At 45.0% G+C, this 12452-nt stretch overlaps 1 long non-coding RNA gene across 1 annotated transcript in view; it reads right to left on the bottom strand.

Annotated features, from left to right (window-relative positions):
* LOC146806005 (uncharacterized) overlaps positions 1-12452 on the bottom strand; it is a 699435-nt gene that overhangs the window by 394121 nt on the left and 292862 nt on the right. The window lies entirely within an intron of this gene.

Genomic DNA, 12452 nt, shown 5'->3' with positions numbered 1-12452 from the left:
CGCATCGGCACTGTAAAAGTAAAAATTATGCTTTTGTGTTATTTTTACATAAGTTAGCAATTGTGGCACCATTTTGTGTACGGGCACCATTTTGTAACATGATCAAAACTAATTCTCTGCCATTTCTGAGAAATGGCCTTCTCTAGGTTGTGTTTTTTCGGAGATGAGTTCTGCCACACTAATGAATACCTTGTTCTTATTAGGTCATACCTTTCCTTTAGATGTAAGGCCACTCCCACGTGTCTAGTGGCAGGCACAGGCAGGATGGCCTTGACTGATAGATAATGTGTGCCCGGCTTCAGATCCAAAACGTACTCCTTTGTAATTTACTGTCCAACTGCAGTATTCTGGAAAATTCCATGGTGGGTGTGTTTACATTGATTCTGAAATGTACATAATGTATCGTTATACTTGCTGAAGTCAGACTTTCTCTGCAGAACTCTTAGGGACTGGGAAAACAGGGCTCCGCTCTGAACGAACTTTGAATAAACTAATATTGGTTTGTATTCTCTACTGTCTGACCGACTCTTCATTTCATAAAAGGCAGCGAGGTGGTCGTGAGTGACCCGAATCAGGCCACTTCCTTCAGTTGAGGCCCGAATAGGGACACCTTTGGCTTAGTGGCCCTTCCACGGACGGGAGGGAGATTGAGGCTATCGTTGGGTCGGACGGACCAATCAGGGATCTCTACACGAGGAGTTTCTGATACTCGCAGCTGCCCCTTCTACTGCCCAGCCGGTGCCTCGCCCAGTGGTCATCCTGACTAGAGTCCTGAATGGCAAAATCCTGACTGTTTGGTCTGAAGTGTCAGCAGTGGAAAATAGATTTGTTTTGACCTGCATATGTCTGGTGAGTTTTTTTGGTTCTTTGTGGATATAGTACCTTTTTGGTTTGTATTTGGTAAGGTCTAAGGACAGTTTTGGGGACAAAATCAATTGCAATTATTTTGCTAGACATAGAATAGTGAATTTGTTTTCTTTTGAGAATGCCTAGTTTAAGAAAATTGTTTGCCTTGTGCTGTCGTTGTCGCTCTACTGATGCTCGATTGGAAGAAAGTCAGCAGGCGCCTCCAGAAGGCACTCAGAATTTTGATATGTATGTGAAGCATGGTCTTGGCCTATAATGCTTAGTACATTATGGCACAAATATACGAGGAACAATGCCAAATTGCAGTGGCCGTTGATGGGCACTTTCGATGAACAAAAGATTGAGTATATACAAGAACAGTTGTTTAAGAAAAGAAGTAGGAAGTCTATGTTTGATTCCCTCAGAATGTAACAAAAGGCAGCTAAGCAGAGACAAATGAAAGCAGAGAAAGAGGCCCAGAAAGGGAGAATACATGCGTTGACTCAGAAGGCTGTAGCATATGACTGGAAAAAGCAGGAAAAAGGATATGAAAATAGAAGGTTTTGATTACATATTGACAAATCATATGTTGATCAGGAGGAAGATGATACTTTTGTGGAAGAATTGTTGGATGTTCCACCCCCGCCTCCATATGCCCCGCAGTGAACATATCCTACTGATCTGTTGCCCTCACAGCTGCCTTTCACAGTTGCATCTACTGTCGCTGTCACTGTGTCCACTGTTGTTATGTCAATGGCTGTGGCTTTGGCTCCTCCTCTTTCTTCTGTTTCTTTGCTGTCTGTGGCAACTGTGAGTGTAAGTACTCCTGTTGCACCTATTGTTTCAGCATCCCTTTTGCCAACTCTTTCCCCTGAGACACAACCACCAGCAACAATAATGCCTGTTACTACTGTTGCCTCTCCCACTGTGGTTTTCCATCCTCCAACATTAGTAAGTAGTGGGGCGACAATGTGTGGATTTGAGGTTAGGGATTGGACAAAGTTTAGGGAATGAATGGGACTGTTAGTGAGGTCTGATGTGGAAGATGAAGAGAAACAGGTAATAGCCAATCAGGCTGTGCAGTGGGCCCGTAATCCTGTTTATAATGTGGAGGATGTCTGGGCGACTATGAGAAATTTTGAGCCTTTTATACAGCAGCATGCCCTTAAACATATGTCAGCTACGTTGATTGGCCTTTGGCAGCAGTACTTTGGAGTTGAGGTGCCACAGATTTTATAAGATATTAGAGACCGAGTGTATATTAAAAAATTGGGGCCAGAACAAGTTTTTGCTGATGTTATGACAACCATAGCCTACAGGGCGAGACTGCATGAGAAAAGCCCCAAGCCGGTATCCCAGTTTCTGATGAGAGAGTGTTACTCGAGTGGCAGTGGCTGCCCGATTTCAAGAACAATGAGTTTATACTCTGTGGAAAAGTAGTGAGGTTTTATCTCTTAAAACTCATTTGCCTGACCGTAGAAAAAATCCTACTGCTTATTATAAAGAGTAGACTGAAGCTGCTTCTTCGACGGTAATTGCTCTTGCTGATATTGGAATGTTTTTTGGTCTTCTTGTTCCGGTTAATATTTGGAGGCAGGTCCATACTCAAGATCATGTTCCAGAGCTGGGTGGTACTTGGGATAAAATTAAGGCATGGGACCAGGAAAGAAAGCCAGGTCAAAAGCCTTGGGCAGAGATGCTTGTGTTGCCAGTCCGCATCATTACATGCATGCATTCTTTTATTCCACTGAGAAAAGTGAACTGGGATAAATTGTCAGCTTGTCGACAGAAGAAAGAGAAGAGTGTGTCCGATATTTTAACTCGATTTGAAGGTAGATTTTTAGATTGTAGTGGACAGGATTTGTCTATTGAGGGAGGTGTTCGGTTGTTTGTTAACAGATTTGTTTCCAACTTGCTTCCTGAAATTGCAACTCGATTTCAAGCTTCTGAGAGTACCGGGTCCACCTCCTCTCCCTCTGTTATTTTGAATATGGCACAATATTATGAGCATTGGGATAATGAGGAAAAGGAGAGGCCAAAGAAGAGGCATAAGGATTTAAAGACAAAGGTGTTGTTGCAGCAGGCTTTCAGAGGGAATGGGAGAGGACACGGTGGTGCTGCTCGACTGCTTCCATGCACTAGTAGGCAGCCAACAACTACACCCTTGGGTCCACATCAGTGTGTGTATTGTAAGGAGGAGGGACATTGGCATAGCGAGTGTCCTGTGCTTTTGCAGAAGGTGGCAGGCCCTAGAGGATGAGGTTCCCGTGGTCAGGGCCATGGAGCTGGTGGGGCTGATAGGACACAGAGTGCTGCAGCCTCACAGGGTCATTGTGATAGTAATTATTTTGATGACGCTCAAGATGGACAGTACTATCATGATGATTATGATGTGGATGAAGTGACAGGAATTTCGTATAGCTAGGACAGCCAGGGGCAGAGTGAGAGACCATTTCCGATACCTGGAGACCAGCATGGTCCTCATGTAACAGCAGAATTGCAAGGTTCAACTAGGGAGTTTTTTTGTGGACACAGGTGCTACAAAGAGTTCTGTTTCTCAAAATATGGTCCCTGGGCAGCTCTGTCTGGCCATAATGTGTTGGTTGGATTCTCTTGTGTACCGGTTGTAACTCCCAGTTCAAAAACTCTTGCATTGTCTTTTAGTCCTTTCACTGAGGATTCGCCATTTTTGCTGACATCTAATGGTGGTGAGAATTTGATGGGTTTGGATTTGTTGAAATATTGCATGCCACAATGTATTGTTCTCCGGCAGGTGTCTATATGACAATGGGTCCAGATGTAGCACATGCTAAGCAGTACGTGTCCAAAGATGCACCCCTTTCTGTTGAATTTAAAGATGTGCCACCCTTTCTGTGTGCGACAGGTAACACAGACGTGGGATTGTTGCAGATATCGTCGATTTCGATACAGTTTACGGATGGTGCTATTTTGCCTTTTATCACTCAGTACAAAATACCGCAGGCAGGAGAGCGAGCTTTACCGCAGATTTTACAGGATTTGATTAGGAAGGGAGTGGTTGAGGAGAGAACTGCTAATATTTGTAATAGCCCTATTCTTCTGATTCTTAAAAGGGCGCCCTCAGGTTCTTCTAATGACCATGAAGATGTTTATCGCGTTGTGATTGATTTGCGTGAAGTTAATAAAATAGTGGTCCCTCAGTTTCCAGTGGTTCCTGTCATTGATTTGAAAAACACATTCTTCAGTATTCCTGTTCATCCAGATAGCAGGTACTTGCTTGGTTTTACCCCAGCTGGTAGAAGTTTTCGATTCTGTCGAGCTCCTCAGGGCTATGCAGAAAGTCTGAGTATTTATAGTTAAACATTAAAGAGCCAATTGGATTCCCTTTCGCTTCCTGCAGGTACTGTATTGGTGCAGTATGTTGATGACTTGCTCATCGCTTCTGACACAGAACAAGATTGCAAAAACAGTACGGTTAAATTGTTGTTGCATTTGGCCCAACATGTCCATAAGGTGTCTCTTTCTAAATTCCAATATTGTCGACAGGAGGTCACCTACCTACACTACCTACTGTCGAAGGAGGGTAGGAGTTTGACCCCGGAGCGCATCAGTACCATTGTTAAAATGCTCGTTCCACAAAACCAGAAGGATGTGCGTGACATTATAGGTATCACTTCTTAATGACGGCAGTGGAAACCTAGCTACTTGCTAATAATCAAACCCCTGCTTGCTCTATTATTAAAAAACGTACATGAGCCCCTGCCTTGGATGCATGAATGTCAGCAGTCTTTTGAGGAATTGAAAACTGCTCTTTGTTCGGCTTCAGTACTTGGCATCCCAGACTACACTGAACCGTTTGTGTTGTACATCCATGAGATAGCTGGTTGTACATTTTCTGTTTTAACACAAACGTTTGGAGATAAGTAATGGCTGTGTGCTTATTTCTCTGCTGTACTTGACCCTGTCTCACAAGCCCTCCCGAGCTGTCTAAGAGCGATATCGGCTGTGGCCGTCTCAATAAGACAATCGGCTGGACTCAAAGTTGATACTGACCTCACAGTTATGGTACCCCGAGCTGTGGATACACTTTTGAATAAGACCAAGACACAACACCTCAGCAGTGCACGTCTGACAAGTTATGAATTGACGTTGTTTGCAAAACACATTACGATTAAAAGATGTGCCACTCTGAACCCAGCCACGTTACTGCCCCTCCCTTCTTAGGGTGATGAGATTGCAGGGAAGACCATACCAGCTATGCCAGAGGGGCCCGGACACAATATCCAACCCTGTGAATATATCTTAGTCCAAAGTTTTCAGGGGACGAAGAGTTTGGAGCTGTGTTTGAAGGTGCCACTTCAGGTCTTGTTGGCAACCTGCACCGCCGTTAAAGTTTCTGACCGTAAGAACTGGATTCATGCTTCTCATTGTAGGAGGCTTCCCCTGCCGTTACCCTATGATCAGTGGGTAAAGGAGGGGGTAGTTGACCAGGAGTTTGAGCAGATTCCTTGTTTTGTTCCATTCAGCGACTCTATCCTCACATGGACGCAAACTGACAAGGAGAATGATGACATCCTGAACGAAGCTGTCCCACCAGAGATAAGAGCTATTCAGGACCCCCTTTTTCCTGATCCCTTTGTGCCTGAAGTCACCAGGTACAATCTGTAACCTCGGCTGTGGAATATTACACAAAAGGAGAAGTCAGATTGGACAGGGATGGACTGTGCAAGTTAGGTTGTACATTGCTTTAATACCAACCGAGTTAATATAGGGTGATGTGAGATTTGCGCACTGTTTGAACATTGGACAGGATAGAACAAACGTACTCCCTTGGGTGTACATTATCCTGATTGGTGTGGGATACATCAAGAGTTTAGGACAGAGCAAGCTCCAGAGCCGGTGCTCAAGAGCGCCAACGTTTGACGAAAAATAGAAGCTTGTACCATTGAGGCTCTGACGGACGCTGGGACCTTGAACACTTCTCTTGCTGGCAATTTACCCCCTTGATTTATCATTCGCCATGCACCCCTTTGGCAGAATGGTTGCCGATAAAGAGCAGCCAGTAATTCCCCCTGTTTATGTATGAAAATGTTGGTCTACTAAGCAAAAGGTGCTCCGTGCTGTTGTTGTGTTGCTGCTGTTGTTGATTTTAGGTGGGGTGTCTTGGGTTTTGAAATGTGATCAGAATTCACCATCATGTACTAAACACAAGATTGTCTCTCAAATTTATAGAAAAAGGCCAGTCCAGAGCAACGTATTTCTAGATACACATTAGAAATTCTTTGATGAAGGTACAGCTTGTACCTTACTGAATCTGTTACAAGTTTATGGATACAATGTCTTTAGTTAAAAAGAAGGATCAGAGTACAGTGAGAATGAACACCAGATATGCTCCTGTAGAATATCAAGGTCCACTTTATGCACACCCAGGGTTTTATTTCCTGTCCAATGGTACTCAAACAAATGTCTATAATGGTACACAGGATGTTGCTTTAGGAATGGTGCTTCCTCTTGGTGTGCCCCGTAAGTATAGTAAGCCAAATATAAGATGGGTTAAAAGAACACTGACCAAGGAATTTAGCGATGTGGTAACAGACCTTGAGGTTAATAACTATAGCAATGGTATTCCCTTTGGGTATATTCGTTCCTCCATTATTACCTTTGGTGACACCGCTATGGCCAGGGGTGAAAGGGTTACAGGATATTTTGGATGTAAGCTGCAGATACTATATAATTCCACAGTGGCAGCTCTGCGTGACATCACCACCCAATTAGAAAGCATGCAGATATATTCCGAGGAAACCAGATATGCTGTAGCTAAGAGATGTGGTATGTGCTTGGTAGTGGGAGACAAGTGTGTAGTCGGCATCATTAATATGGAAAAGAATATTACACAACATATTTTAGACATCTTGGAAAATGTTAAAGGAATGGAGAGCGGAAATTGGAGTTGGTCCCTCTTTGGTGGACGGGGTTGGATCCTTGAAAGGGTGATCTATTTTATTGTAATTCTGATTGCTTGCTGCATTCTGGTGCAGTGTCTCCCCTTATGTTGCTCTTATTGCACCACCCTTCTCGCCTCTAAGAGAACATAGATCCATGATACCAATGCAACAATTATGATCCAAAAAGCAGTGAATGATCTTAAGCAGATAGACAAGGGTATTTTTGAAAATCCTTCCCTTCTTACTGATCTCTCCCTGAAGCTGAAGATATGGAATGCTCCTAAATCAATTTATCATGATTTATTGAATGATATATCTTTTGTAATTACATAGAATTGCTTAGCTCATGGTAAAAGGAGGATCTGTTAGAATAAAAATTATGCTTTCATATTGTTTTTACATAAGTTAGCATTTGCGGCGCCATTTTGTGTACAGGCTCCATTTTGTATCTATGATCAAAACGAATTCTCTGCCATTTCCAAGAAACAGCCTTCTCTAGGTTATGTTTTTTCGGTGCTGAGTTCTGCCACACTAATGAATGCCTTGATCTTATTAGGGCATACCTTTCCTTTCCTCTCCTGCTTGTCTAGTGGCAGGCACAGGCACGATGGCCTTGACTGATAGATAATGTGTGCTCGGCTTCAGAACTGAAACTTACTCCTTTGTCATTTACTGTCCAGCTGCGGTTTTCTGGAAAATTCCATGGTGGGCGTGTTTTCATTGATTCTGAAATGTATATAATGTATCGTTATACTTGTTGAAGTCAGACTCTCTCTGCAGCACTCTTAATGACTGGGCAGACAGGGCTCCGCTCTGAGCGAACTTTGAATAAAATAATATTGGTTTGTATTCTCTACTGTCTGACGGACTCTTCATTTTGTAGAAGGCAGAGAGAAGGTCGTGGGTGACCCGAGTGACCCGAATCGGGCCTCTTTCTTCAGCGCTTCAAGGCCTCTGGACCAGCAGCAGTTGGAGAGCCCTGGTGGTAAGCATTATTATAATTAATCAGCATTTGTAGAGCGCAGAGCTACCCTCGGGCATCCCAGCGCTAGCGACTGAACATAGAAACGGGTGGAGTTATTGGGCTGATTGTTGAAATAACCAGGTTTGTAAGAAGTTTGTGAAATGGCAAGATATGGGGTTCGACGCGAAGGTGTGGGGATAGTGTGTTCCAGAGTTTTGCCACATTATAGGAAATGGATCTTCCTCCACATTTTATCCTCCTGATTTTGGAGACAACTGCAAGGTTGAGATTAGCCGATTGCAGGTCCTTCTTAGGGCGATAGGGGGTGATGAGGAATCTGTTGGTGGCTGGGCCAGTTCCCCACATGATCTCATGTGCAATGCAAAGAGCCTTAAAGTTTACTCTGTCGGGGATTGGCAGCTAGTGTAGGGTCTTTAGGGCTGGCTTGGCTGACGGGGTATTTGGAATCCCGATCAGCATCCTAGCGACACAATTCTGAGCAACTTGGAGCTTCCTTAATGTTGCTTTGGGAGGCCCTAAGTAGATGGAATTGCCATAGTTCAGTCGCGATAGGACCAAGGCCTGAATCATGATTCTTTTTGCTGCCATTGGAAGGAGATGGAGGACTTTTCAAAGTAGTCTGAGTGTGTCGAAGCAGGCCCCAGTCACCCTCACTGCTTGGTGGTCAAACTTGAGAGAACTTGGGCCACATCTGTTTAAGATCCTTGCTGGAGTGGTTCCCTAGGAGCATGAGTTCTGTTTTTCCTCCGTTAAGTTTGAGACAGGAGTGCTCCATCCAAGAGGCCACTTTCTCTAGACATGATTCGAAGTTGGAGGGGAAGTTACGGGGACCATTGGGAGTAATGACCTGCTGCGTGTCATCCGCATAGGTGACAATTTGGATCCCCTGAGGCAGGATGATATCAGCGAGTGGCCTCATATACACATTAAATAATGTGGGGCTCAACGAGGAACCCTGCAGGACTCCACAGCTGAGCGCTAGTCTCCTAGACGTTGAGTCCCCTGAAAAGACCTGAAAGATTTTGTTGTCCAGGTATGATTGTATCCAGGTGATCGCCTCACCTTCGATCCCTAGCCTCCTCAGTCTCTCTGCTAAGATGGTAAAGTTGACTGTGTCAAAGGCTGAGCTTAAGTCAAGGAGGATAATGGCAACTGCTCGTCCTTGATCCAGGATTCGCTTAGAGTATTCGACCACAGCAAGGAGAGCCGTTTCGGTCCGTCTTTATGACGGAACCCGTTCTGGCTGGAATGCAGGAGGTCATGGGTTTCTAGGAAGTCAGAGAGAGTAGCGTTCACATGTTTTTCTAGGATTTTTACGATCGCCGGCAGCAGCGAGATTGGGTGATAATTACCTAAAATATGTGGGTCTAGGTTGGGTTTTTTCAGTAAGGCCCTGACCACGGCGTGCTTCCATGGACAGGGGACTGATCCCATGGAAATGGACAGATTTACAATTTCAAAAATGGTAGGGAGGATCACATTTTCTGCTTCATGTAGGATGTGTGGGGGGCTGGATCTAGAAGGGATCCTGATTTTATTTGGGAGAAAATCTCTGACAAAATATTCAGATTCAGAAATGGGAATTCCTTAAGCACGTATTCTGGATGGAATGTGGGCTTGTACATTGAAAGAAGGTCACTAGGGCGGGGAGAGCTAGGGAATGCAGTATAAAGCTTTCAATTTTTTCCCTGCAAGAAATCTGCCGGTGCGTCACGACGTTCTGGGGACTAGATCAGATTTGGAAGCTCTAAGAGGTCCTTCGCGGTGAAAAACATTTCCCTGGGAGTGTTAGCGGCTGGGGTAATGATACCTTCGTAGTAGCTGGCCTGCGCTACTTTTATTTCCTTTTGGTAGCGTTTTATGGATTCTCTTTATTTTAGTTTGCTCAGGTCAAGATTGTCTTAATCCATTCCCTCTCCAGCCTTTTGCATGTCTGTTTAAGTGCTCTCAGCTTGGGGGAGTACCATGGTGTCTTTTTCTCTCTAGTTTTATGCCAGAATTTAACTGGGGCGACCGTATCAAATGAGGCCTCAATCCAGCGAGTACAATTCTCTGAAGCAGGGGTGAGATTTAAGTTGGCTTTAGGATTGAGGTTGCCAAGAGCTACGATCAAGGATTCTACTGGAAGTTTAGCCCAAGGGCGTACTTTCCTGTTAGTGGCTTTGATGCCCCGGGGTGGCAATAAAGGGCTTATGTAGAAGGGGATCAGGAAATGATTCGACCAGGGAATGCAAACAGGATCGCCGCCCAACAGTTCGGTGTTGTTACTAAAGATAGGGTCTAGTGTATGGCCTTTCTTGTGTGTGGGACCTGTGACTTTTTGGGTAAATTGAATAGCTAGAAGGTCCTGCGTGAGCTTCGATGCATCCGCCCAGCTGAGATCATCAAAATGTAGGTTGAAATCGCTCATGAGTATGATATTGGGGGACCTGCCCACTAAAGTAGCTGCCACCTCAGGAAGGGATTTAAGAAATTAACCGCACCCTCCTGGGCTGCAGTAGATGAGAACTCCAGCAAAGGAGTGATTGGTAGATAGTGAGATGTTAAAAGCAAGACTTTCGCAGTCCATAATGATATTAGATTCAACCCTGCATCAAGTCTTTATTTATTATGGCAAAGCCTCCGCCTTTCTTCTTATCGTGGTCATTCCGCTGAATAGTGAAGCCTTTGGGCAGAGTTTGAACCAGATTGGTTCAGATTCATCATGTCACCAAGTGTCCGTCAAAAATAGTGCGTCGGGATCCTCATCTTCCAGGAGCATTTTAGTCTCCAGGGAGTGTTTTGGTAGGGATCTGCAGTTGAGGAGGAACATTTTAGATGTGTGGTGGTGTTGGACCTGAGTGCACCCGGGCTCCTCGCTAAGTGGGGACATCGTATGGTGACAGATCTCCTTATTAGGTTTCTGTAGCCTTAAAAATTGTTGGCGTGAGTAGGCAGTTCTACCGATGTATGAAGAGGCATGGGTTCTGGCCCCTGGTACCAGCTGGGCACGGACGCACGCAGACGGGCTTGCCTTAGGCGTGCCTTCAGCGCACCAGTGGCGCACCTGCTGAGCACGTCCGCTGTGTGTCCGCTCTACCATGTAGCTTATGAGGTGGGAGACCCGGAAACTCATTCTGGGCTCCACCTCCGGCCCGCCTATACTGCCTCCAGTCAAAAGGAAAACCGTGGTGGAACGGGGAACGAGCGGGGACAAGCGTTATTCAGGCTCCAGGTAGGTGCAAATTGGCAAAACATGTGCAAATAGCAGTTAAAACAAAGTTAGGTAAAATACAATTTTAAAAGGGACACTGCTCAATTAATACAGAAATAAGTACCGATCAATCTGTCTAGCCTCTGCGAGTCTGTGCTACCATGCGGCTTATGAAGTGGGAGACCCGGAAGCTAGTTCTGGGCTCCGCCTACGGCCCGCCTATGCTCCCTCCAATCAAACAGAAAACCATGGTGGAACGTGGAACGAGCGGGGACATGGGTAATGAAGGCTCCAGGTAGGTGCAAATTGGCAAAACATGTGCAAATAGCAGTTAAAACAAAGTTAGGTAAAATAAAATTTTAAAAGAGACACTGCTCAATTAATACGGAAATAAGTACTGATCAATCTGTCTAGCCGCTTCCAGTACATGCTGCCATGCGGCTTATGAAGTGGGAGACCCGGAATCTAGTTGTAGGCTCCGCCTACGGTCCGCCTATGCTCCCTCCAATCAAACGGAAAACTGTGTTGGAATGGGGAGCGAGCGGGGACAAGCGTTATCAAGGCTCAGGTAGGTGTAAATTGGCAAAACATGTGCAAATAGCAGTTAAAACAAAGTTAGGTAAAATACGATTTCAAAAGAGACACAGCTCAGTTAATCCGGAAATAAGTACTGGATCAATCTATCCAGCATTATACATGGGGTTGGAAACATGCTTTTCCACTGATACTGATGTGGACTCTGAGTACACCAAATACAGAAACACACTCCCACAGTCTATTCCAGGCACCCTCTACTGCCATCCAAAGTACATCCACGCAGCAGGGCTACAACCCTCGTGTTTTTTATTCATTTATTTAAGAGTTTTATATAGCGCTGGCCAGACCCGAAGATATCGGAGTGCTTTACAGCATTAGTATCGAGTAAATCACACATTATAACAGTGGTATACACAATGATTCATGGCGCATCACATAATATCATTGTAATGAGCACATAGCCTTATGGCGAGACTAGTTCAAGGAGGGGGAAATAGTGGAGGGAGTCGGGAGGAGGCTGAGGTAGAAGTCTTAAAGTCAGCGTGTCTGTGAGCTGCTGTGGGCAAGTTTCTGCGGTTGGGCAGTAGCTATCCATTTGGGGGAGATTGGTTAAGGAATAGGTCTTTGAGCTGCCTTTTGAATTTTAAAAATGAGGGGGTAGTCCTGATGTGTACTGGGATGGAGTTCCAGATTTTGGGCGCGTTTCCTGAGAAGGATCGAGATGCAGTTTTTTATTTGCAAGTTTTCGGAGGGATGAGGAGAAGAGTGTTCGTACTCCTGAGGCTCCTTGTCTGATCGGCCTTCTTAAGTTTGGAGGCCAGGTAGGTGGGTTTCCCTGTGTGCAGAGCTTAGTGAGTGAGGTAGGCAGTTCTGAAGTTGGCACGCATTTCGATTGGGAGCCATTTTAGCTCTTTGAGTGCAGGCCAGATGTGGTCATATTTCTTTACTGCGGTGACCATTCTAGCTG

Source organism: Triturus cristatus, chromosome 8, assembly GCF_964204655.1.
Source record: "Triturus cristatus chromosome 8, aTriCri1.1, whole genome shotgun sequence".
Lineage (NCBI taxonomy): Eukaryota > Metazoa > Chordata > Amphibia > Caudata > Salamandridae > Triturus > Triturus cristatus.
This window is presented reverse-complemented; position numbering and strand designations above follow the sequence as displayed.